This window comes from Coenobita brevimanus, chromosome 112 (genome assembly GCF_032717465.1).
Source record: "Coenobita brevimanus isolate Jiangsu-jjx chromosome 112, ASM3271746v2, whole genome shotgun sequence".
Classification (NCBI taxonomy): Eukaryota; Metazoa; Arthropoda; class Malacostraca; order Decapoda; family Coenobitidae; genus Coenobita; species Coenobita brevimanus.
The window spans coordinates 21,275,567-21,302,031 of record NC_137065.1 but is presented as its reverse complement, the minus strand read 5'-3'; the positions used below and the strand labels follow the sequence as shown (position 1 = coordinate 21,302,031).

The following is a 26,465-nucleotide window of genomic DNA, read 5'->3' as shown; positions in this document are numbered from 1 at the left end:
TCATTTGTCAGTCTGTCTCTCCATGTGACTCCATAGGCTCCTCTCAAATAACTTATTTCCATTGCTTTCATTCTTGACTTGTGTCCATCCAACAAGGTCCAAGCTCCACTTCCTTAAGTTAGAGTTGGTATCACAATACTGTCATGCAGTAATTTTTTCCTTTCCATGCCCACTTCCCTGTTTCTTATCACTGCTTTCAAGGAACCAGCAACCTTTCTTCCTTCTTGTACCCTTTCAAGCACTTCACCCTCTAAACTTCCATCCTTACTCATCACACTACCCAAGTACTTAAATGCACTCACATATTCCATTTCCTCCTCATCCAACCTCACTGTACATTCACTGACTTCACATCTCTCAAAGACCATAACTTTCTATTCTCTATATTCACCTTTAGATTCCATTTCTTACACACTGTCCCAGACTCATCCACCAAGCCTTGCAGCTGTCCTTTGTCTTCACTTAACAGGACAGTATCATCAGCAAACAACAATACAGGGAGTTTCCAAACACTGCCCTCTCTTATTAGGGTCGCTCCAATATCCACTGCCCTGCCTTGTATCTCTTTTATAACCCTATCCATATACAGATTGAACAACCATGGAGACATGACACATCCCTGTTTCAATCCAGTCTTCAGATAGAAAAATTCATTCAGATCACTATCCATATGTACTGCAACTTTAGCACCCTCATACATACTCGTCACAGCATTGAGCAACTTCCCATTTACTCCATGTATTCTTAATACTTCCCACAATCCTTGTCTATCCACCCGGTCATATGCTTTCTCCAAATCCATGAAGGCTGCATACAACTTCTTTCCCTTCTCTAGAAACTTTTCCAGTAGAGATCTAAGAATGATTATCTGCTCTATACAGCCTCTTCTCTTCCTAAAACCTCCCTGTTCTTCTCCAATTAATTCCTCCATTATTTCCCTAACTGCCCATCATCCACCACTTATTGTAGTAGTACTCTTCACTGAGTGGCAAGCCAAATGATTTCCTGTAAACCAGGAAAGCATTTACTGGTAACCTTATAACCAACTGACACGTGTTCCCTACGTGACAGCAAGTAGGTTGGCGAAGGGTTAGTGCCCCTCTCCGGAAAACAACTAACTAGAAATATGAACAAGAAGCCATGGACCAGGACTGACCAAAAGATGACAACTAAGGACCGAACAAAGGACATGATACGGATGGCGACATGGAATGATGAGGTGAAAGAGAGAGAGATTGTCAAGGTGCTTGAGGGTGCAAAAGTGGATGTATGTGAAACTAAATTGAGAGGAGAGAGTGTGAGAGAATGGGAGTATGGATGGGGTATATGTGCGGGAGTAGGTGAGAATGAGAGGGTAAATGAAGGAGCGTGTATTGTTGTCAGTAACAGATGGAAAGAGATTTTAAGAGAGTATGGATCAGTTGGTTCAAGGATTGTGTGGGTTAGATTCAGAGTTGGACCACAAATGTGGGCTATTCTGTGCGTGTATGTGCCAATGCAAGATCGTGCAAGCAGAGTGAGAGAAGATTTCTGGACAGTTGTGGAAGGGTACATGGAAAAGTCTCAAAGGAATGAGATAGTTTTTTGATTGGTGATATGAATGGTAAAGTAGGGAATGTGAAGGTGGATGGAGTAGTTGGTGAGTGGGATGTGTCTGCTGAGATAGATGAGACTGGCAGTGCTTGAGTGGACATTTGTCCTGGGAGGGGGTTGGTGATAGCCAATACCCTCTTCAGGCACAAAATAATCCACAGGTATACAGTACATGGGGAGTAATGAGAAGGGTGGGTGGTGAACTGAATGAAAGGAAGGCAGTGATTGTGTGTGTGGATGAAAGGATGTGTAGGTGTGTATAGATGCAAGAGCATATAGAGGTTGGGGGAGTGGACTTGCTGGCCATCACTTGGTGGCAGTCAGAATCAAGGTCCAAGTAAAATGGAGAAATAGAAGAAAGGAAGGACGGGAGGATGGAATAGATGCAAGGAGAGTGGAAAGGTTACAAGAGGATGAGAAAAAGGCAGAATATAAGAGAGAAGTGGAGGAACGATTGGGTAAATATGGATTGGAGCAGATGAGGGACGTGGAAGGTGTGTGCAAGATATTCATGGAAGAAATATGTGCAGCATGTGAGGTGGTGTGTGGGGTGAAGAGAAGAAGAAAGAGGGTGCAAGGAACAGCATGGTGGAATGAGGAGGTGAGACAGGCTGTGGCACAAGAGAAGGAAGCATATAATGAATGGGTTAGAAATAGGGGCATGGAAGAAGTTCAGAGACGGAAGAGAGAGTTATATGTAGAAAGGAAGAGAGAGGTGAAAAGATTAGTAAGAGAGAGTGAGAAGAGAGTGGAAGAGGAATTTGGAAGGAATTTGAGTGTAAAGTGGAGGGACTGTAACAAAATGTGTAGCATGTGAGGTGGCGTGTGGAGTGAAGAGAAGATGAAAGAGGGTGCAAGGAACAGCATGATGGAATGAAGAGGTGAGACAGGCTGTGGCACAAAAGAAGGAACCATATAATGCATGGGTGAGAAATAGGGGCGTGGAAGAAGTTGAGAGATGGAAGAGAGAGTTATATGTAGAAAGGAAGAGAGAGGTGAAAAGATTAGTAAGAGAGAGTAAGAGACTGGATGAGGAATTTGGAAGGAATTTGAATGTAAAGTGGAGGGACTGAGAAAATGTTCTGGAAGGAGGTAAAGTGAGTTAGACAGGGTGGCAATGAAGTTAGTAAGGGAGTGAAAGATAAAATGGTAGATTACTACTGGAGAAGGGAGAAGAAATGAGCAGATGGAGAGAACATTTTAAGGATTAATTGAACATAGAGAATGAAAGTAATGCGAGTATAAGTGGCTTGGAGAAGGAGGGAGGTGAGAAGAGAGGAAGAAATCAGTAGGATGGAAGTTGTGCAAGCAATGAAGAAAGTCAAAATGGGGAAAACGCCAGGAATTGATGGAGTGTGTGGTGAAATGCTGAAGCATGGGGGAGAGATAGTAGTAGAATGGATGTGGAAGATGTGCAGATTGGCCTGGGAGGAAGATAGAGTCCCAGAGAAGTGGAAGTGAGGTATAAGTGTTCCCTTGTACAAAGGAAAAGGGAAAAAGAAGTGTGTAGTAATCATAGGAGCATTTGTCTTCTTAGTGTAATGGGAAAAGTATATGGTAGGATACTTATTGACGGACTTAGGGAAATAACAGAGGAAATAGTTGGAGAAGAACAGGGAGGTTTAGGAAGGGAAGAGGTTGTGTAGATCAGATATTCATTCTTAGATCTTTAGTGGAAAAATTTCTAGAGAAGGGAAAGAAGTTGTATGCAGCCTTCATGGATTTCGAGAAAGCATGTGACAGGGTGGATAGACAATGATCGTGGAAAGTATTATAATATATGGAGTAGATGGGAAGCTGCTGAATGCTGTGAAGAGTGTGTATGAGCGTGCTAAGGCTGTAGTGCATGTGGATAGTGAACTGATTGAATTTTTCTGTTTGAAGGATGGATTGAAATAGGGATGTGTCATGTCTCCATGGTTGTTCACTCTGTACATGGATGGGGTTATAAAAGAGATACAGTACCCTCGCGTCCAACACGCGTTTGTGCAGCACGATTCATGTCCAGCACGGAGAGGAAAAAATTAGTACAATTTAATATGATTTAAGTACTGTAAAATGGGTGCGTAAGCATAACACTGACGGAGCTCCGAGAAGTGGGCGAAATCCGCAGAGTTCAGCTCTAGCACGATCACCCCTGGTCCAACACGGTCATACTGGATGTTCCCGTGACGCTGACAGCCAATTAAAACTTCCGATCAAGTAGCCTCCCCCGCCCGCTATTGTGACGAGATCGTGATGTCACCCAATGAAAAACGCTTCTGCTCTCACGTGATGCTTTGTTTAAATTTCTCCTGCCACAGCGCCACTCAGTTGCATAATTCGCATTGGACGGTGCTTTTTTCTCGCTGCATTTTCTGCCCTTGCTACTGCATTTTACCCTGCTCACGATGCCTAGGAAGCCTTCTGAGAACCCCAAGAAGCGGCGGCACCTCCCTCAGGCCACCAAGCTAGAATTCATCGAGAGGCAGAAGAAAGGGGAGAGGAATTTCAAAGGATATATGAGGGAGGTTGAGGAGGAGCAGCAACCATTACCCGCTAGTGACGCCAGCAGCCATTCTCCAGGGACCCAGTAGGACTACCGAGTCTTGGATATCACCTTCCATTCCCAGCAAGCCCACCAACATTATCCTAAAAGGTTAGTTATCATTCATAGTACAGTATCATTTATTATAATGACAGTAGTACCAATATATGTATAGGTATATGGTAGGTATTTAGGGTGACTTTTCCTAGGGTTGCTGACATAATTCATTTTTCCCCATAAGCTCCGTTGTTTGTCCAACACGTTTTTAGTCCAACACGGGACCCATGCATGACAATATTACCGTGTTGGACGCGAGGGTACTGTACAAGGTAGGGCAGTAGATGTTGGAGTAGTACTAATGAGAGAGGGCAGTGTTTGGAAACTCCCTGTACTGTTGCTTGCAGATGATACTGTGTTGTTAAGTGAATATGAAGGGGAGCTGCAAGGCTTGATGGATGAGTCTGGGAGAATGTGTAAGAAATGGAATTTAAAGGTGAGTGTAGGGAAGAGAAAAGTGATGGTCTTCGAGAGAGGTGAAGTCAGTGAATGTACGATGAGGTTGGATGAGGAGGAAATGGGAAATGTGACTGCGTTTAATTACTTGGCTAGTGTGATGAGTAAGGATGAGAGTGTAGGTGAAGTGCTTGAAAGGGTACAACAAGGAAGAAGGTTCCTGGTTCCTTGAAAGCATTGATAAAAGCATGGAAGTGAAAAAGTTGCTACATGACAGTATTGTGATACCAATTCTACCGTATGGAAGTGAATCTTGGACCTTGTTGGAGGGACACAAGTCAAAAGTGAGAGTAGTGGAAATGAGTTTTTTGAGAGAAGCCTGTGGAGGCACATGGAGAGACAGACTGACAAATGAGGATGTGAAGGAGCATTGTGATGTGGATGTGACAGGAAGCGTTTGGAGAAACACTTTGAGGTGGTTTGACCATGTGAAGACGATTGAGAGTGAGAGACTGACGAGGAGAGTGTATGTAAGTGAGGTGGAGGAGGAGAGAGTGAGGGGGGAGGCCAAGGATGAGATGGAGGGATGGAGTGGAGAGGTATATGAGAGGGGGGGGGGGATGTGAGCTGGGAGCATGGCAGTGAAATGGTGGGGGACAGGGTGTCATGGAGGCGACTTGTTTGTGGCCACCCTGTATGGGATTAAGGTGTCTGGCAATAGATAGATAGATAGATAGATTTCCCTAACTGTCAGTAAGTATCCTACCATATACTTTTCCTACTACACCAGGAAGACAAATGCCCCTACGATTAGCACACACTTCTTTTTTCCCTTTTCCTTTGTACAGGTGAATAATTATACCAGGCATCCAAGCCTCTTGGACTCTGCCTTCCTCCTAGGCCAATCTGCACATCATCAACATCCATTCTACTACTATGTCTCCCCCATGCCTCAGCATTTCACCACACACTCTCCATCAATTCCTGAAGCTGTCCCCATTTTGACTTTCTTCCTTGCTTCCGCAACTTCCATCCTACTGATTTCTTCCTCTCTTTTTGCATCCCTCTGTCTCCTAGCCATTCCCCAGCCACCTATACTCACATTACTTTCATTCTTTATTTCCAACAATTCCTTAAAGTGTTCTCTCCATCTGCTCACTTTTTCTCCCTTCTCCACAAGTAATCTACCATTTTTATCTTTCGTTCCATGACTAACTTCTTTGCCACCCTGTCTAACTCTCTTTACCTCTTTCCAGAACATTTTTTTTACATTCACTCCACTTTACATTGAAATTCCTCCTAATTCCTCATGCAATTTTCTTCTTAGAATAGTGAGAGGCATATAACAACTATAAACAGGCAAGAAAATGATTATTCAGGGATTAGGTGAGAAGCCCAAAGACAGTTTGAGGAAGACATTATAATAAAAGGGATGATCAGCCAAAGCTATTTAACAGCTACATCCGAAGCAAAACCAAAGTTAAAGATAAAATACAGTCCACTATGGACGAGGGGATCATCTATACACAAGAGAAAGATATTTGTGAAGCACTAAATAAAAATTTCCAATCAGTTTTTATGGAAGAAAATAATTGAGAGAGAGATGATATGGAATATTCATTCCCATTCATATTACCAGATATACAAATATCAGAAAAAGAAGTACAGGAAAAGGTGAGTTCTATCTGAATGTTGAGTTGAAACAAGGATGTGTCATATTCCTATGGGTGTTTTATTTCTGAATGGTTGGGGTTATAAAAGAGATACAAGATAGGACAGTGGATGTTGAAGCAACCCTCATAAGAGAGGGCAGTCTTTGGAAACTCCCTGTACTGTTGTTTGCAGATGATACTGTGTTAAGTAAAGACAAAGGGAAATTGCAGGACTTGGTGAATGAAATTGGAAGTGTGTGTAAAAAACAGAATCTAAAGGTGAATGTAGGGAAGAGTAGAGTTATGATCTTTGGGAGGGGTCAAGTCACTGAATGTTCAGTGAGGCTGGATGAGGCAGAAATGGATAATGTGAGTGCTTTTAAGTAATTGGGTAGTGTGATGAGTAAGATGGAAGTTTAGAGGGCGAAGTGCTTGAAAGGGTATAACATTGAAGAAAGGTTGCTGGTTCTTTGAAAGCCATGACAAGGAACAAGGAAGTGAGCATGGAAGTAAAAGTCATTGCATGGCAGTATTGTGATACTAACTCTAATGTATGGAAGTGAAGCTTGGACCGTGTTGGATGGACATATGTCAAGAGTGAGAGCAGTGGGAATGAGTTGTTTGATAGGAGCATGTGGAGTTACATGGAGAGAGACTGACGAATAAGGAAGTGAAGGAGCATTGTGGTGTGAATGTGGATGTGATAGAAAGCATAAGGAGAAATACATTGAGGTGGTGTGGCCATGTAGAGAGGATAGAGAGTGAGAGACTAATGAGGAGAGTGTATGCAAGTGCGGTGGAGGGGGGGGAGAGGGAAGGGAAGGCCGAAGATGAGATGGAGGGATGGAGTGGGGAGGTATATGAGAGAGAGGGGTGTGAGCTGGGAACAAGGCAGTGAAGTGGAATTGGACAGGACGACGGGGAGGCAATTTGTTTGTGGCCACCCCTAACAGAATTAATTCGTCTGGCAATAGATAGATAGATAGGAAATTTATTTTTACCAAGGTTGTATTAATTTAATTAGCCCTTCATCATTTACACATATACTTAGCCTACCTATATATAACTATTCATAATATACTAACATTGAGGCATTTTTCTCAATAGTGTAGTAAGTTCAAATTATTGCACTTATTATATACCATATACACTATATATATATATATATATATATATATATATATATATGTATATGTATATATATATATATATATATATATATATATATATATATATATATATATATATATACATATATATTTTTTTTTTTATGCGAGGAAGAAGGAACCAAAGGCCATGAGCCCGCAGTAACAGTTCCCTCCAAGAGAAAAACAAAATTCAATAGAGAGCCAAATTCAAGATCCGATCATTTTGAGATGCCTGGACACACTGCGTTTGAAAGACTGGAGATCATAGGCAGGAGGAAATACAGACAGAGGGAGACAGTTCCAGAGCTGACCTGTTGCATGAATGAAAGACTGGGAGTAACGGTTAACTCTTGCATTAGAGAGTTGGACAGAAAAGGGGATGAGAGTTTGCTGCCAGACGGGGTGCTACGCGCCCGTCGTAGAGGTGGAGGAATGCAAGCAGACAGTTCAGAGGAGCAGTGACCATTAAAGTAGCGATAGAAAAGAGATAAAGATGCAACAGTGTGGCGAAGAGACAGAGGTTGAAGGGAGTCAGTAAGAGGAGGAGAGTTAATGAGACGAGAGCCTTTGACTCCACCCTATTGAGAAGAGCTGTATCTGGGGAACCTATCCATACATGAGAGTTGTACTCCACATAGGGGCGGATAAAACCCGGGTATAGAATCAACAGATGTGCTGGGGAAAAGAAGGAACGGAGTCGGCTTAGCACACCCAATCTCTTGGAAGCAGATTTTACAAGAGATGTAATATGATCTTTCCGAGATAAGTCCCGAGTAAATGAAACCCCAAGCATGTTCAAGGATGATGCAGGATTAATCTGAATATTATTAAACATTAGTGGGTATACCTGTGGAAGATTTTGTCGGGTTGATAGGTGTAAGAACTGAGTCTTAGAAGCATTAAAGACAACCATATTATTTTTACCCCAGTCAGAGATATGAGCCAAGTCAGACATTAGGTGTGCCATAGCCTCATCCCTTGTTTCTTGAAGTAACTGTTGAGATGGGCGTTAGCGGGAACCGAATGGAAAGGTGAAGGGTGGAGTCATCAGCGTATGAGTGGATAGGGTTAGATGTACAGCTTAGAAGATCATTGATGAATAAAAGGAAGAGAGTTGGTGATAGGACAGAGCCCTGAGGAACACCACTGTTGATAGATCTAGGAGAAGAACGATGGCTGCCCTACTGACAGCAGCTATAGAACTGACCAGAAAGGAAGCTAAAGCGATGAAGGTACAGATAGAAGGATAGAAACCGTAGGAGGGCAGTTTGGAAATTAAAGATTTATGCCAGACTCGATCGAAAGCCTTTGAGATGTCAAGTGCAATGGCAAAGCTTTCGCCAAAGTCCCGAAAGGAGGATAACCAGGAGTCTGAAAGGTAGGTGAGAAGATCGCCAGTGGAGCGTCCCTGACGGAACCCGTACTGACGATCGGAAAGAAGGTTGTGATAGGAAAGATGCCTTAAAATTTTTTTATTAAGAATTGACTCGAAAACTTTTGAAATACAGGACGTTAAAGCAATTGGACGATAGTTGGAGGGTTGGGAGTGGTCACCCTTCTTTGGGACTGGCTGAATGAGAGCAAACTTCCTGCAAGAAGGAAAGGTACAAGTTGACAGACAAAGGCGAAATAGTTTGCCTAGGCAGGGTGTAAGCACAGAAGCACAGTTTTTTTGAGAACAACAGGAGGGACCCCATCAGGCCCATATGCCTTGTTAGTACTGAGGCCAGTAATGGCAGAAAATACATCAGCTGAAGAAATTTTAATGTCAGCCATGAGGAAGTCAGAGGGGGGAAGTGATGGAGGAACAGCACCAGAATCGTCTAAGGTGGAATTGGAGGAGAAAGTCTGTGCGAAGAGATCTGCTTTATCAGTAGAAGAAATAGCTACAGAACCATCAGAGTAGAAAAGAGGAGGGAAGGATGATGAGGTAAAGTTGTTAGAAAGATTTTTGGCAAGGTGCCAGAAGGAGCGGGAAGAATTCGAGTTGGAGAGTTGAGAGCATTTAGTATGGATGAAATTATTTTTAGTAGAGCGAAGAACAGACTTAGCACGATTCCGGGCAGAAACGTAAAGATTATGTGATTCAGGAGTGGGTTGGCTCCGGTACCTTTTGTAGGCCTTCTCCTTGTTGCGGACAGCATTAGAACAAGCGTGATTAAACCAAGACTTTCTTGCGTTAGTCAAAGGATATGAGAAAGGAATGTATGCTTCCATGCCCGAGAGAATAACCTCCGTAATGCGCAAGGCACACTCAGATGGCTCACGGCCATGGAAGCAATAATCATTCCAGGGAAAATCAAAGAAGTACTGCCTGAGGGCCTCCCAGTCCGCAGCTCCAAAATGCCAGAGACGACGTTTCCTGGGAGGGTCCGCAGGCCGTACTGGAGCGATAGGACAGGTTAAGGTAATAAGGTTGTGATCGGAGGAGCCCAACGGAGAGAAAAGATTAACAGAGTAGCAGAAGGATTACTTGTGAGGAAGAGGTCAAGTATGTTGGAGCTCTCTCCAAGGCGGTCAGGGATACGGGTAGGGTGCTGTACAAGCTGCTCTAGGTCATTAAGGATAGAAAAGATGTAGGCTTGTTCACCAGGTGGATCTGTGAAAGGAGAGGAGAGCCAAAGGTGGTGGTGAACATTGAAATCTCCAAGAATGGAGATTTCAGAGAAAGGAGAAATGGACAGAATGTGTTCCATCGTAGAAGTAAGATAGTCGAAGAATTTTTGATAGTCAGTAGAATTAGGGGATAAGGAAACAGCACAGATATATTTAGTCAGAGAATGACAGGAAAGCCGAAGCCAGAGAGTGGAGAATTCAGAAGAATCAAGTTCAGGAACACGAGAGCAAGATAAGTCGTTGCGTATGTATACACAACAGCCACCTTTGGCTTTGAAATGAGTATAGAGAAAGTAGGAGGATACAGAAAAGGGTTTGCTGTCAGTTGCCTCAGACAGCTGAGTCTCCGTTAGAAAAAGAAGGTGAGGTTTAGAGGAGGAGAGATGGTGCTCAACAGAGCGAAAGTTAGATGAAAGGCCGCGAATGTTGCGGAAATGAATATAAATATACATATATGAATATACATATATAAATATATAAATATATATATATATATATATATATATATATCATCATTCATTCATTGCCAGATGCCATGTATCCCAAACAGGGTGGCCAAGGGCTTAGAGTTAATTGTTTTACAGGGAGGGGCACTAATCCTCCACCAACCCCACTTGACACGTAGGGATGCCAACAGCATCTGGTGTTCCCAGGCGGTCACCCATCCAAGTACTAACCAGACCCAACGTTGCTTAACTTCGCTGATCGGACGGGAAGCGGTGTACTCAATGTGGTATGGCCGTTATATATATATATATATATATATATATATATATATATATATATATATATACATATAGATATCGTTTCGTTTTTAAAGGCTCCAACATGCTTGCATGTGTCGGCCTTGGTCACCTAATGGCGGCTCTCCACGCTGCACGATCCATTGCAGCCTCCCTGTTCAGTCCTTTAACCCTAAGGTCACACTTAATGACCTCGTCCCATGTCTTTCTCGGTCTACCCCTCATAACCCCACCCCCAATATTAACACTTCTCACCTTCCTCACCCAATTATCATCCCCCATCCTCTCCACATGTCCAAACCACCTCAATCTACCTCTCCTCATCACAACACCAATACACTCCAGTCCCATCCTACCTCTCAACTCTTCCATTGTAAACCCAGCCCCTCCAGGCCTTGGACGCAGGGACGCACTGCACATCCACCTAATCATTGTCATTTCTGTACGTCTGAGCCGGCGAATGTCTTCCTCCTTCACTGCCCAGGTCTCACTGCCATACAGCATTACACTCCTAACACATGCTGCATACAAAGACCCCTTAGCACGTAGGGAGAGCCCTCTCAATGTCAGGAGAGGCAAGAGCTCCCTGAACTTCTTCCAACCACTTCTCACCCTAGCCACAGAGCTAGCTCCAGCCCCACCTCCAGCACACAACATGTCTCCCAAATAACAAATTATAAAGATATAATCCCCCCACTATCCAATGTAATAGAGTCAAAGGCATGTCCGGAAAGTGGTTCAATCCGGAAAGTGGGCCCCTGCCTGCTGGACTGGTACTTATGGACCGTAACCCACCTAACTTTGAAAGCCACCTAAATAACTCCCTACCAGATATGCATAGCACCTATTTGAGACCCTATTCACACCAAATAATGGACATAAAGCATGAAATATATATACATATATGCAGTAATCCCTGTACTATCCAGATGCCCACTATCCGGACTCCACATTTTCCGGACATTGTGAGCCTGAACTTTCGGAACCCAAAAATGGCCAAAAAAAAGAAAAAATCCCCCTAAAATCCAAATTTTTCCCTGACCCACAATTTGAAATTAGCGCACAGCGCCGAACAGCTGTGCTTATGCACAGCCCCTTCACCCCTTCCTTCCTTCCCACTCAGCAGTTACCAACTAACCACCGTCATGAGTAGATGTTCATCGCAATGGATGCCGCACATGCTCGTTTTTGTGAATAAACAGTGAATAAACTGCAAATACCTCGCCAGTAGACCACAAGGGAAGTTACAGTGTTGTACAGTGTTAAGAAATCAGAATTTAGAATGCAAAGGATTAAATGTAGAATGCAAATTGGCGGTTGAAACTGGCATGTAGTTAAGAACAATGTGCAGTGTTAAACAATTATAACTCACAGTGCTGAGAATTAAGTGTAGCACAACACTGGATTACTGTACTTGCTTCAAGAGCATTTTCATCACTGCCAGAGCCTTAGAGGTGGCAGCCACAGACATGCTGTAAGTACCCTGTACACTTTTAAATATTTTCCATAATCACTTCTAATTTGTCATTCTCTGGTTCTTTTTCATTTATTTCATGCTTTATGTCCATTATTTGGTGTGAATAGGGTCTCAAATAGGTGCTATGCATATCTGGTAGGGAGTTATTTAGGTGGCTTTCAAAGTTAGGTGGGTTAGGGTCCATAAGTACCAGTCCAGCAGGCGGGGGCCCACTTTCCGGATTGAACCACTTTCCGGACATGCCTTTGACTCTATTACATTGGATAGTGGAGGGATTATACCTTTATAATTTCCCCTTTCCAGGACATCACCCGTCCCTTTGTACACATTTACAGTTACACACTTCAACAACACACTTATATATAATCATATTCATCAGGTCAGTGACTAATCTCACCCCTACATCTCCTGAGGCCGTCAACATTTCGGCAGTCAACCCAGACACGCCTGCTGCCTTCCACCCCTTCATCCTGCCTATTGCCTCACTTACGGTATCATCATCAATCAAAGGCCAAGGGCCAAACACTGGATCTGCTGGCTCCAAAACTTCCCTGTCCCAGTCAAACTCCTCATTCAACATCCGGCTATAATGCTGTCTCCATGCATCTTTAATATCCCCACTGTTCACCACTACTCTTCCTTCATCATTCTTCACACACTGCTCACCTATAATATCCCGATTACCCCTCTTCATCTGATTTACCACCTTCAATATCATATTTTTCCTTTCCCCATGCTTTAGGTAATCAAGTAAAAGTCTCTGTGACTCAGACTTTGCCTTGTATACCTCTCTTCTAGCCCTGCACATGGCAGCTAAGTATTCCTCCTTGTTACCACCCTTCTTCCATTCCCGGAAAAGCCTTCTTTTCTTCGTATCTGCAGCTTCTACATGCTCATCTCACCACCAGGTTACTTTATTTCTTGGTGGGCCTCTTGTCCAACCACATATTACATCAGTAACTCTCAAGAGGTTGTTCTTGAGGGCTCTGTACTGTTCATTAACGCCTCGCTGTCTACGGCTCCCTGTTCAGCCACCACTCTCCTCATCTCGTTATGGAAGGCATTCCTTAACACACACACATATATATATATATATATATATATATATATATATATACACAGTACATCCCCGCAGTACGCGAGTATATGGGCAGCAGAGGATGTTGCGCACCAGGAATTTGCGTACTGTGGATACATAAACTTAAGGGAAAAATTACATATGGGCAGCACCCCCCTTCATGGGCAACCCTTGAGATGCCTTTCAGACCTAAGTATTGTACTATACAGGGAAACTATCTAAGACATATTACCTAAGATAAAGTAAACCTAGAAGATTATGGCTTTACTAAGTAAATCAACAGGGATATGGCATAACTAAACCAACAAGAATATGGCTGCTCACCTTTACCCAAGAGGACAACAGGCATGATGGAGGTAAGAAGAGGATCTGAGGCAGGATGAGGCACCTAGCGTGCATCTCCTTCATCACCCACCACACCACCTTCCTTACCACTCTCGTCACCAACACTTTCAACACTTTCACTAGCTAAAGCACTCACTTTGTTCATAAACCCTTCAAAGTCTATTTCTGACACCTCAGACATCGAATCAGTCTCTTGATTCTCTTCAGGATATGGCTCTTCTGATGTTGAAGGGAGTGATTCCTCACTTTGTTCAAGCCAAAGATAACAGGTGATGAGTGTTTGCTTCCATCTGTTTACTTCCTGGTTGTACTTGTCGGTGTAATAGTGGAAGATTTTGTTCAGTGAAGACATCACCTCCTCCACTCACAACTGAGAGCATTCGATGTCCTTGAATTCTTCCTTGAATTTATCAAGGGCACACAGTTCCCGGCTGATCTCCATCATGGACAAATCTCCACTCTCCATCACTGGTGTTGCTGCCTTTTCTGATGCAATCTCCTGCTCTGCGTCGGCCTCATTCACTCACTGCATGATTTCCTGGGGATGCTGCTCTGCTGCTGCTGAATGTAAACCCCAGATCTCCTCCAGCGAGATGGCCTGAAACCCAGGCACATCTTGTGCACTTGTGAGAGTTGCTGCCTTGGCAGCGGCCAGGGACTGAAAGCCGCTTCCCGGTGCGATTTCACGGAGATGCGGTACGAGGAGGCGCCGAGCATGGTTGATTGTTGCAGTGGTTATATCTGCCCATGAAGACATCAAGAGAGTGATGGCATCCTTGAGGTTGAATGACCGCCAAAAAGCCATAATAATCTTCTCAGGAGTTGAAGTTGGTTGTGCGGGTGCTGTGCTTGATGAGGATGAAGCAGGTGGCGAATCCAATCATCCTTGGCATCCATGACATCACTCCCAACTATGTTCAAGTCAAGAATTGCCTGCAGTTCCTCACAGCTGTCGGTCTTGCTGCGGAGGTGATCTTAGAGGCGTTGGTGGTATAGCTGCTTGACCGTTGCAATCAACTCCTGGTCTAGCGGTTGGATGAGAGGTCATTCTTGGGGGCAGAAAAACGATCTTGCCTTCCTTGCTGAGGTCTGCTAGCCAGGTTGGATGACTTGGGGCATTGTTGAGGATGAGAAGCACCTTGAAGGGGATGCCAAGTTCCCAGGATTTTGCCTTGGCATCAGGGATGAAATGCTGCAACAGCCACTCGGAAATGATGCTACTCGTCATCCAGCCATTGGAGTTGCTGTACCAGTATACCCTGCTGTCATCCATGCAGCGCAGATTCTTGTAACATGTGGGGTGTGCTGCAGTATGCACCACAACAGGAAGCATTGTGTGTGAGCCTGATAAGTTCACGGCGAACATGGCTGTTATCCTGCTCTTGTCGACTTTTCTGCCCCAGGCCTGGTGCTGGTGCTTGCTGATATAAGTACACTTCGGCATAGCCTTGTAGTATTGGGCAGTTTCATCAGTGTTATAAATTTGGTCCCTGCTGTAGCTGCCCTTGTCGATTATCCCCTTTAGGATGGCTGGATAATCCCTGGCCGCCATTTCATCTGCTGATGCACGTTTCCCCATGAGGTGAATGTGACATAGCTCCTTCCTCTTCAGAAAGTGGCAAAGCCATCCCATGGAGGCTTTAAATGGTTTCTTTACAGCAAGTTTCAGAGCTGCAGCTTTGTAGAATATCTTGGCCTGGTCCCTGATGTAGCACCCGTTCAGTGGAATTCCTTCCTTCTCCTTCCTCAGGATAAATGTACCCAGGTACCGCTTCATAAGAATTATAGCCTGGTTGGTCAGCCTGCTTCTCCCATCCAATGCCGCATCCCATATGTCTTCACAGTCTTCTTTATGGCCTCCCTGTTAGCCTATATAGTTCACACAGACGATTCTTCCAAGCCTAGTTCCTTGCCAATGGCCATGTTACCTTTCCCACTCTCTTTCTTCCTAATGACTTGCATCTTCATGGCATGGGTGATGCACTTCTTCCTCCTGGAGGAGCAGGCAGACATCTTGGCTCACAAAAAAAAATAGCCTCAGAGTACACGGGGACGTACCTGGAACAGCGAGTTTACCCTCTGTGCATGTGTGTTTCCTCTGCTGGGACTCTCACCTCATCACCCTCCAAGCGGTGCATATGGGCATCACGTGACGAGTGAGCAACATCGATGTCACAAGGTGGGCGGAGCGTAAGTAACCGTTATCCTTCTTGGGAGGGGGGGGGCAATGTTGCGTACTTGGGGTAACCCCGAATTTGGGCCACTCTTCGCTGCCTGTCTCTCTTACAAGGAGTTTAATTTGCGTACTAATAAAAAATACACTAAAATTAAAAAAAAGAAAAAGGTCCTCGTGTACAAGGGGGATTGTGTACTCGGAACTCGCGTACCGTGGGGACGTACTGTATATAGATGTAGCTATATCTGTACTGTATGTATATATACAGTATATGTATATGTATAGTAATCTCTCTAATATCAGATGTAATACAGCCAAGGGCATGTCCAGGAAGTGGGATCGTCTGGATACTGGGACCCTGCGTCCTAGACCGGTACTGATGGACCCTAACCCAGGCTGACTCAGAAAACCTCCTACATAAGTCCCTACCGGACATGCATAGCACCTGTTTAAGACCCCATTCACGCAAATAAGGTACAGAAAGCATGAAATAAATGAAAAGGAACCAGAGAAAGAGGAATTAGAAGTGAGTATGCAAAATATTAAGCAGTGTACAGGGTACTTACAACACGTCTGTGGCCATTACGAAGATTAACCCGCCTCCTCGAAGGCTCTGGCAGTGATAAAAATTCTCATAAAGCATGTACAGTAATCCAATGTTGTGCTGCACTTAATCCTTTGCGCTGTGAGGTATAATTGTTTAACACTGCACGTTCTGTTCTTACTTGTGCCATGCCAGTTTCAACTGCCCATTTGCACTCTACACTTAATCCTTTTGCACTCTGAATTGTAATATCTTAACACTGCTTAACACTGTAATTTCCCATGTGGTCTAGTGGTGAGGTATTGCAGTTTATTCACAAAAATGAGCACGTGTGGCATCCATTACGACGAGCATCAAGTGAGGATGGTAGTTAGGCGGTAACTGGGGAGGCCCGGAGGGGAGGAAGCAAGTGGCCACACGTAAACACAGCTGTTCTGTACCGTGCGCCAAGTTCAAAGTACGGGTGAAAAAAAGTCAGATTTTTTTATTTATTTATTTATTTTTTTATTTTTTTATTTATTTTTTTTTAGCCAATTTTGGGTTCCAAAAGCCTGGGCCCAAAATACCCAGACATTGGTGAGTTAGGTTATTGGCCATCCAGATATTGAAGATATTACTATCTATCTTTTTTTTTTTTTTTTTTTTTTTTTTTTTTATGCGAGGAAGAAGGAACCAAAGGCCATGAGCCAGCAGTAACAGTTCCCTCCAAGAGAAAAACAAAATACAATAGAGAGCCAAATTCAAGATCCCATCATTTTGAGATGCCTGGCCACACTGCGTTTGAAAGACTGGAGATCATAGGCAGCAGGAAATACAGATAGAGGGAGACAGTTCCAGAGTTGACCTGTTGCATAAATGAAAGACTGGGAGTAACGGTTAACTCTTGCATTAGAGAGTTGGACCGAAAAGGGATGAGAGTTTGCCCTGAGGAACACCATTGTTGATAGATCCAACAGAAGAACGATGGCCGTCTACAACAGCGGCTATAGAACGACGAGAAAGGAAGCTAGCGATGAAGGCGCAGATAGAAGGATAGAAGCCGTAGGAGGGCAGTTTGGAAATTAAAGATTTATGCCAGACTTGATCGAAAGCCTTTGAGATGTCAAGTGCAATGACAAAGCTTTCGCCAAAGTCCCGAAAGGAGGATGACCAGGAGTCTGAAAGGTAGGTGAGAAGATCGCCAGTGGAGCGTCCCTGACGGAACCTGTACTGACGATCGGAAAGAAGGCTGTGATAGGAAAGATGCCTTAAAATTTTTCTATTGAGAATTGACTCAAAAACTTTTGAAATACAGGACGTTAAAGCAATTGGACGATAGTTGGAGGGTTGGGAGTGGTCACCCTTCTTTGGGACTGGCTGAATGAGAGCAAACTTCCAGCAAGAAGTAAAGGTACAAGTTGACAGACAAAGGCGAAAGAGTTTGCCTAGGCAGGGTGTAAGCACAGAAGCACAGTTCTTGAGAACAACAGGAGGGACCCCATCAGGCCGATATGCCTTGTTAGTACTGAGGCCAGTGATGGCAGAAAATATTACCAGATGCCCGTAAGGGGTGGCCATTTGACTTTGAGTTATTTGTTTTACGGGGAGGGGCACTAACCCTCCACCAACCCACTTTTTGACACGTAGGGAGCACGTATGGTTTGGTTATATGGTTACCACCCAGCGTTGTAAATGGTTTCTTGGCTTACAGGAAACCATTTGGCTTGTCACTAAATGTAAAGCCACCCATAAAGGAAAGAAAAGCAATAAGAAGTGACAGGAAAGATGAGAGAAAAAGGAAGAGAGAAAGGTTGGCACAGAAAAAGAATGATAAAGGCTAAGAAAGAAGTAGGCAGCACTTCTCCCCTTTGGGGCTAAGATGCGAATGAAGGTGTTTGAATGGATGAGTAAATGGGGAGTGTGTCGTCCTGTCTCGGCTACCTCCCTTTCCTTGGGGGAAGCAGCCTAGGTATATAGGTAGATATATATATATATATATATATATATATATATATATATATATATATATATATATAGAGATATATATATATATATATATATATATATATATATATATATATATATATATATATATATATATATATATCATAATCATCATCATCATCATCATCATCAGCCGTTGAGGTCCACCTCAGGACCGGCCTATCCCTATCGAAGCAGGGACAATACAGCCAATGTACCTCTACCCAGTGGCTTAGGCTGTCTGGCAGAGACTGTATGTAGGGTGAGAAGTGCTTGTGAGTGTGATTGTTGTGTTGTAGTGGCTTTGGATGTGTGTAGTTTGTGAACCAAGTGTAATCGGCCTGCCTTAAGCTGATTGGGTGCAAGCATACTATAGTCGCAGCGCACAACTCTGAGGTTGTCATTATCATACCCTGGCAACTTACCATTCCAAAGTGCGTCCGATTTCATATAATCTCATACACGAATCATATTACTATTCACTAATATATTATACACGAACATATTATACACTAATCACGTGTCTCATATTATACGTGAAATCAGACTCACTTTTGAATGGTAGGTTGCCAGGGCACAATAATAACAACCTCAGAGTCGCACACCACGACTATAGTATGCGACACTGGTTCAACCACAGCACCCCTTGTGTCTGCCAGAAGCGAGTGGCTTGGTGAACGCTTCCCAAAGTTTTCACAACTCTGGCCGGAGGCAAACCCACACTCACCCGCGTACGAAACGCACTCTCTACCACTGTACCACAGAGGCTTCATATACAGGTTATCCCTTAATTCACGCGAACTTTTTTCACGCGATTTCGGTTATCCACGAATTTTTCGTACAATAATTAAAACAAAATTATAGTATTCAAATAAGTAAATTCAATATACAAGAGAAATAAATAAAACATAAAAAATGCCTACCTGCTGCCCGTGTGCACACATATATGTATGTGTGTGTGTGTGTGTATGTGTGTGTGGGAGTCTGGGAGATCGGTCTACCACGCACCACAGTCAGTTTGAATCCGACGGTCGAACCATGCATGACTTGCAAATCGTTATTTGTGGCTTATTTTTCTGCCTTCCAGTAATTGCTTGCCTTGTCTGTCAACATGGGGCATAAGCGTAGTGCTAGTGATGCATGATAACACACCAAAACTGACTTGTAAAGTGATGTTGCTGACAGAGAAAGTTAAAGTGTTGGACAAACTTCAGGGTGGAATGTCGGCGACAATTCTCCGTCATGACGATTCCCCGTCATTTATTTACATACCAGTTTATTTAGCAAGTACAGTACACTAGTTTTTTACTTATATGAGTTATAAAATCCCCCTGAAAATTAGTTATTAAAGTATTAATTAATCAATAATAAGTACATTAATAGAATGACGGGGAATTGTCCATGTTTTGACGGTGAATTGACTTGATGGTGAATTGTCTCGGAACCGTATGTTTGGGGTGAGTCAACTGTTTGTACAATAAAGAAGGAGAATGTAGCATACGGGAGACAGTGAGGGCTACTGCACCAGTCTGTGCTAAAGTGTCTCCACCTACACCTGTGAATTGTCTTGTAACCGCATGTTTGGGGTGAATGAGTCAACTGTTCATACGATAAAGAAGGAGAACGTAGCATACGGGAGGCAGTGAGGTCTAGTGCACCAGACTGCTGAAGTGTCTCCACCTACGCCTGTGCTTGTCAGGTTTCAGTTTTAAATTTCTTATATTTTTGTTGTTTTTCATACTTTATGCTAGTTTATAAGGTGTATGTAGTGCATAAACAGTATTATTCAGATGTAATATACGAATAGACATGCGTAATTATGTGCACACAAGGGCAGAACATATACGCGAATTTGCCACATACGCGAAGGGTCTGGGAACCTAACCCTCGCGTGAATTAAGGGCTTACCTGTATGTATGTATATATATATATATATATATTTTAATGCGAGGAAGAGGGAACCAAAGGCCATGAGCCAGCAGTAACAGTTCCCTCCAAGAGAAAAACAAAATACAATAGAGAGCCAAATTCAAGATCTGATTATTTTGAGATGCCTGGCCACACTGCGTTTGAAAGACTGGAGATCATAGGCAGCAGGAAATACAGACAGAGGGAGACAGTTCCAGAGTTGACCTGTTGCATAAATGAAAGACTGAGAGTAATGGTTAACTCTTGCATTAGAGAGTTGGACAGAAAAGGGATGAGAGTTTGCTGCGAGACGGTGTCTACGCACCCGTCATAGAGGTGGAGGAATGCATGCAGACAGTTCAGAGGAGCAGTGACCAATAAAGTAGCGATAGAAAAGAGATAAAGATGCAACAGTGCGGTGAAGAGACAGAGGTTGAAGGGAGTCTGTAAGAGGAGGAGAGTTAATGAGACGAAAAGCCTTTGACTCCACCCTATTGAGAAGAGCTGTATGTGGGGAGCCTCCCCACACATGAGAGTTGTACTCCACACAGGGGCGGATAAAACCCCTGTATAGAGTCAACAATTGTGCAGGGGTAAAGAAAGAGCGGAGTCGGCTTAGCACACCCAATCTCTTGGAAGCATATTTTACAAGAGATGTAATATGATCTTTCCAAGATAAGTCCCGAGTAAATGAAACTCCAAGCATGTTCAAGGATGATGCAGGATTAAGCTGAATATTATTAAACATTAGTGGGTATACCTGTGGAAGATTTTGTCGAGTTGATAGGTGTAAGAACTGAGTCTTAGCTGCATTAAAAACAACCATATTATTTTTACCCCAGTCAGAGATACGAGCCAAGTCAGACATTAGGTGTGCCATAGCCTCATCCCTTGTTTGTTGAAGTAACTGTTGAGATGGGCGTTGCGGAAACCGAATGGAAAGGTGAAGGGTGGAGTCATCAGCGTATGAGTGAATAGGGTTAGATGTACAGCTTAGAAGATCATTGATGAATAAAAGGAAGAGAGTTGGTGATAGGAAAGAGCCCTGAGGAACACCACTGTTGATAGATCTAGGAGAAGAACGATGGCCATCTACAACAGCGGCTATAGAACGACCAGAAAGGAAGCTAGCGATGAAGGCACAGATAGAAGGATAGAAACCGTAGGAGGGAAGTTTGGAAATTAAAGATTTATGCCAGACTCGATCGAAAGCCTTTGAGATGTCGAGTGCAATGGCAAAGCTTTCGCCAAAGTCCTGAAAGGAGGATGACCAGGACTCTTAAAAGTAGGTGAGAAGATCGCCAGTGGAGCGTCCCTGACGGAACCTGTACTGACGATCGGAGATTGTGATAGGAAAGATGCCTTAAAATTTTTCTATTGAGAATTGACTCGAAAACTTTTGAAATACAGGACGTTAAAGCAATTGGACGATAGTTGGAGGGTTGGGAGCAGTCACCCTTCTTTGGGACTGGCTGAATGAGAGCAAACTTCCAGCAAGAAGGAAAGGTACAAGTTGACAGACAAAGGCGAAAGAGTTTGCCTAGGAAGGGTGTAAGCACAGAAGCACAGTTCCTGAGAACAACAGGAGGGACCCCATCAGGCCCATATGCCTTGTTAGTACTGAGGCCAGTAATGGCAGAAAATACATCAACTGAAGAAATTTTAATGTCAGCCATGAGGAAGTCAGAGGGGGGAAGTGATGGAGGAACAGCACCGGAATCGTCTAAAGTGGAATTGGAGGAGAAAGTCTGTGCGAAGAGATCTGCTTTATCAGTAGAAGAAATAGCTACAGAACCATCAGAGTAGAAAAGAGGAGGGAAGGATGATGAGGTAAAGTTGTTAGAAAGATTTTTGGCAAGGTCCCAGAAGGAGCTGGAAGAATTCGAGTTGGAGAGTTGAGAGCATTTAGTATGGATGAAATTATTTTTAGTAGAGCGAAGAACAGACTTAGCACAATTCCGGGCAGAAACGTAAAGATGATGTGATTCAGGGGTGGGTTGGCTCCGGTACCTTTTGTAGGCCCTCTCCTTGTTATGGACAGCATTAGAACAAGCGTGATTAAACCAAGGCTTTCTTGCGTTAGTCAAAGGATATGAGAAAGGAATGTATGCTTCCATGCCCGAGAGAATAACCTCCGTAATGCGCAAGGCACACTCAGATGGCTCCCGGCCATGGAAGCAATAATCATTCCAGGGAATATCAAAGAAGTACAGTACAATCCCAGTTAACCGGGTGGCTTGGGGAATTTACCTTCCCGGTTACAGATTTTTCCCGTATTTCTGATTTTCAAGTCAAATCTATACAAAGGCTATCACAGCAGTAAATACAGTTCAGGTACTCACCAGTCACATTAGGGGTTACACTAAGAGATTCCTCCTGAAAAACTGCCTTGTAAACACACACCATGGTCATAACGCACGTGCGTGCAATGTCTAGCAATTAGCAGTACTGCAAATTGTACCAGTCCATTGTTTACCGAATTACTGTATTCATTATATGTACTGTACTCATAAAAATTGAAAAATAAAATATAGAAATAAAAGCTTGAACATTTATTAGTGAACTGATGATGTGTTAAGACTGCACTGTAGAATTATCACGACACCTGTGCCCCCACGTGAGTTTGTTTACGTTTCCGACTGTTCTTTTTCTTCCCTACTTGACCTCCATCACTCCACCCCTCACCTGCCACTCAACTGTTTTGCAGAAAGTAAAATAAATGATGTATGTATGAAATGCAGGCATATTATTTATTTATTTTTCTTCCAACAAAGTAAACTTTCATTCTTATTAACATTTATATTCAGCCATTAGTGTTTTATAATGTTCGCCTTTTTCAAGTCTGTTGCATGTGTCCAGCTTCTGTTTCAAGGTAAGCATGATACGCTTACGTTTAGTTTGCACTTTAGGGATTTTGGAGTGTACAAATTACCATCTATCAGTGGAACACAATAGCAAGAAAGCTTGTTTACTGTCTGGTGGCAAAACGCAGACTGGTGATTTTTGGAGGGTGTGGAGGATGACTGAATTCAAGTAGGGGAAAGAAGGGGAGAGGAGGGGTGGTTAAGAGGATTTGCTAGGGATTTACATTAGCCGGAAATGCTTTCACCTCGCTTTGTCTGACTTCACCCAGCCTCGCATGACACGATCAAACGGCGGTTTGGCGGTCCATTCAGATTGGTGCACAGTTATAACTTACTGACATTTTTACCAGCCCTTGAATTTTCCCGTTGTTCTGAGTATTCCGTTTGTCTGGATACCGGATGGCTGGGATTGTACTGTACTGCCTGAGGGCCTCCCAGTCCGCGGCTCCAAAATGCCACAGACGATGTTTCACTGGGGGGTCCACAGGGCGTACCGCAGTGATAGGACAGGTTAAGGTAATAAGGTTGTGATCGGAGGAGCCCAACGGAGAGAAAAGATTAACAGAGTAAGCAGAAGGATTAGTTGTGAGGAAGAAGTCAAGTATGTTGGAGCTCTCTCCAAGGCAGTCAGGGATGCGGGTAGGGTGCTGTACAAGCTGCCCTAGGTCATTAAGGATACAAAAGATGTAGGCTTGTTCACCAGGTGGATCCGTGAAAGGAGAGGAGAGCCAAAGGTGGTGGTGAACATTGAAATTTCCTAGAATGGAGATTTCAGAGAAAGGAGAAATGGATAGAATGTGTTCCATCGTAGAAGTAAGATAGTCGAAGAATTTTTGATAGTCAGTAGAATTAGGGGATAAGTAAACAGCACAGATATATTTAGTCAGAGAATGACAGGATAGCCAAAGCCAGAGTGTAGAGAATTCAGAAGAATCGAGTTCAGGAACACGAGAGCAAGATAAGTCATTGCGTATATATACACAACAGCCACCTTTGGCTTTGAAATGAGTATAGAGAAAGTAGGAGGATACAGAAAAGGGTTTGCTGTCAGTTGCCTCAGACAGCTGAGTCTCCGTTAGAAAATATGTAATTTATCTATCCATATACTGTATATAAATATCTATATATACCTATGTATATAATATAAATATATATATATAATTTATCTATCTATATAATTATATAAATATATATATATATATATATATATATATATATATAATTTATCTATCTATCTATCTATCTGTCTATATATATGTATATATACTGTATATATATATATATATATATATATATATATATATATATATATATATATATATATATATATATTACTGCATATATATATATATATATATATAAGTACCCTCGCGTCCAGCATGGTAATATTGTCATGCATGGGTCACGTGTTGGACCAAAAACATGTTGGACTAACAATAGAGCTTATGGGGAAAAATGAATTATGTCAGCAACCCTCGGAAAAGTCACCCTAAATACCTACCATATACCTATACATATATTGGTACTATTGTAATTATAATAAATGGTACTGTGCTATGAATGATAACTAACCTTTTAGGATAGTGTTGGTGGGCTTGCTGGGAATGGAAGGTGGTATCCAAGGCTGTAGTTAGTCCTACTGGGTCCCCGGAGGATGGCTGCTGGCGTCACTAGCTGGTAATGGCTGTTGCTTCTCCTCAACCTCCCTCATAAATCCTTCGAAATCACACTCAGAATCACTATCTTCGTCCACAGCCATGGAAGGTCCTGCTTCTGCCTGTCCTAGCACTGTAATCCTCAGGAAAGTGCATGCTTCTCACACTGTTGCCAGAGCCCCGTCTCGTGACTTTGGAAAGTGATCGCTGTCGCTGACTCGGTAGAGAATAAGGAGAAGCAACTTTGTTTATAAACTGGTACGCACGCCGATGAGAAGGGTTTCAAAACGATTGATATTTATTCTAAAATATTAATATGTATTCAGTGTCATGCTAAATGTTCATTGCTGTAGTACGATACATTCTCTGTCGAGTCGCCTGGGTTTTGGTCACACTGTTTTGCCCGTCGTATCTCGGCAGGAATCCATCCAGATGAATTCCAAATGCCCGTGGTATCATCGGCAATTTTACCAGGTTACCGTTCCGATTTACCATTGTATCCTCGGCAAACCTGGTATGAAGTGCCGTGTGATAGCCTTCGGCTGCCAGGATCTTGTCTTAGTTTTTTTATTATGATCACATTGGCTTCCTTCATGTCGTAGGCCTTGGCAATGTCAACTTTCCTCTCCCCTTTCTTCTTCCTCTCGATGCTTTCTAGCTTGGTGGCCTGAGGGAGGTGCTGACGCTTCTTGGGGTTCTCAGAAGGCTTCCTAGGCATTATGAGCAGGGTAAAATGCAGTAACAAGGGCAGAAAATGCAGCAAGGAAAAAGCACCTTCCAGTGCAATTATGCGAGTGAGTGGCTCTGTGGCGGGAGAAATGTAAACAAAACATCACGTGACAGCAGAAGCGTTTTTAATTGGGCGGCATCACGATCACGTCACGATAGCAGGCGGGGAAGGCTACTTGATCAGAAGTTTTTCATTTGCTATCATCATCATGGGAATGTCCAGTATGGCCGTGTTGGACCAGGGGTGATCGTGCTAGAGTGAACTCTGTGGATTTGGCCTACTTCTCGGAGCTCTGTGCGTCTTATGCTAACGCACTCGTGTTGCAGTAATTAAATCGTATTAAATAATACCAATTAATTGCTCACCGTGCTGGACTCGAATCGTGCTGGACTAACGCGTGCTGGACGCGAGGGTACTGTATATATATATATATATATATATATATATACACACACATATATATATACATAGATAGATATATAGATAGATAGATAAATGTATATATATATATACATTATATATATATATATATATATATATATATATATATATATATATATATATATATGTATGTATATATATACAGTATATATACTGTATAGATATATAGATAGATAGATACTGTAGATATATAAATATCTATCTATCTATATACAGTATATATATATATAAATATCTATCTATCTATCTATCTATATATATATATATATATATAGATTATATTTATTTATATACATATAGAGAGAGAGATTATAGGTAGATAAATAAATAGATAGATAGATATTCTGTATATACAGTATATATATATATATATACATAGTATATATATATATATCTATCTATCTATCTATAACCCGACGCCCTAATCCCACAAAGGGTGGCCACAGACAAAACGCCTCCAAGTCACTCTGTCACCCACCATTTGACTACCCTCCCCCAACTCACCCCCCTCCCTAATATACCTCTCAACTCCATCCCTCCACCTCATCCTCGG

The 26,465-nt window shown here is 42.8% G+C and overlaps 1 protein-coding gene and 1 non-coding gene across 2 annotated transcripts in view; one reads left to right on the top strand and one right to left on the bottom strand.

Moving 5' to 3' along the window:
- The window catches only part of Mat1 (CDK-activating kinase assembly factor), a 246,354-nt gene that overhangs the window by 80,003 nt on the left and 139,886 nt on the right, over nt 1-26,465 (top strand). The window lies entirely within an intron of this gene.
- Nucleotides 10,618-10,736, bottom strand: LOC145418199 (5S ribosomal RNA). The gene has a single exon (XR_013900654.1). It is a non-coding gene; the product is annotated as a 5S ribosomal RNA (ribosomal RNA).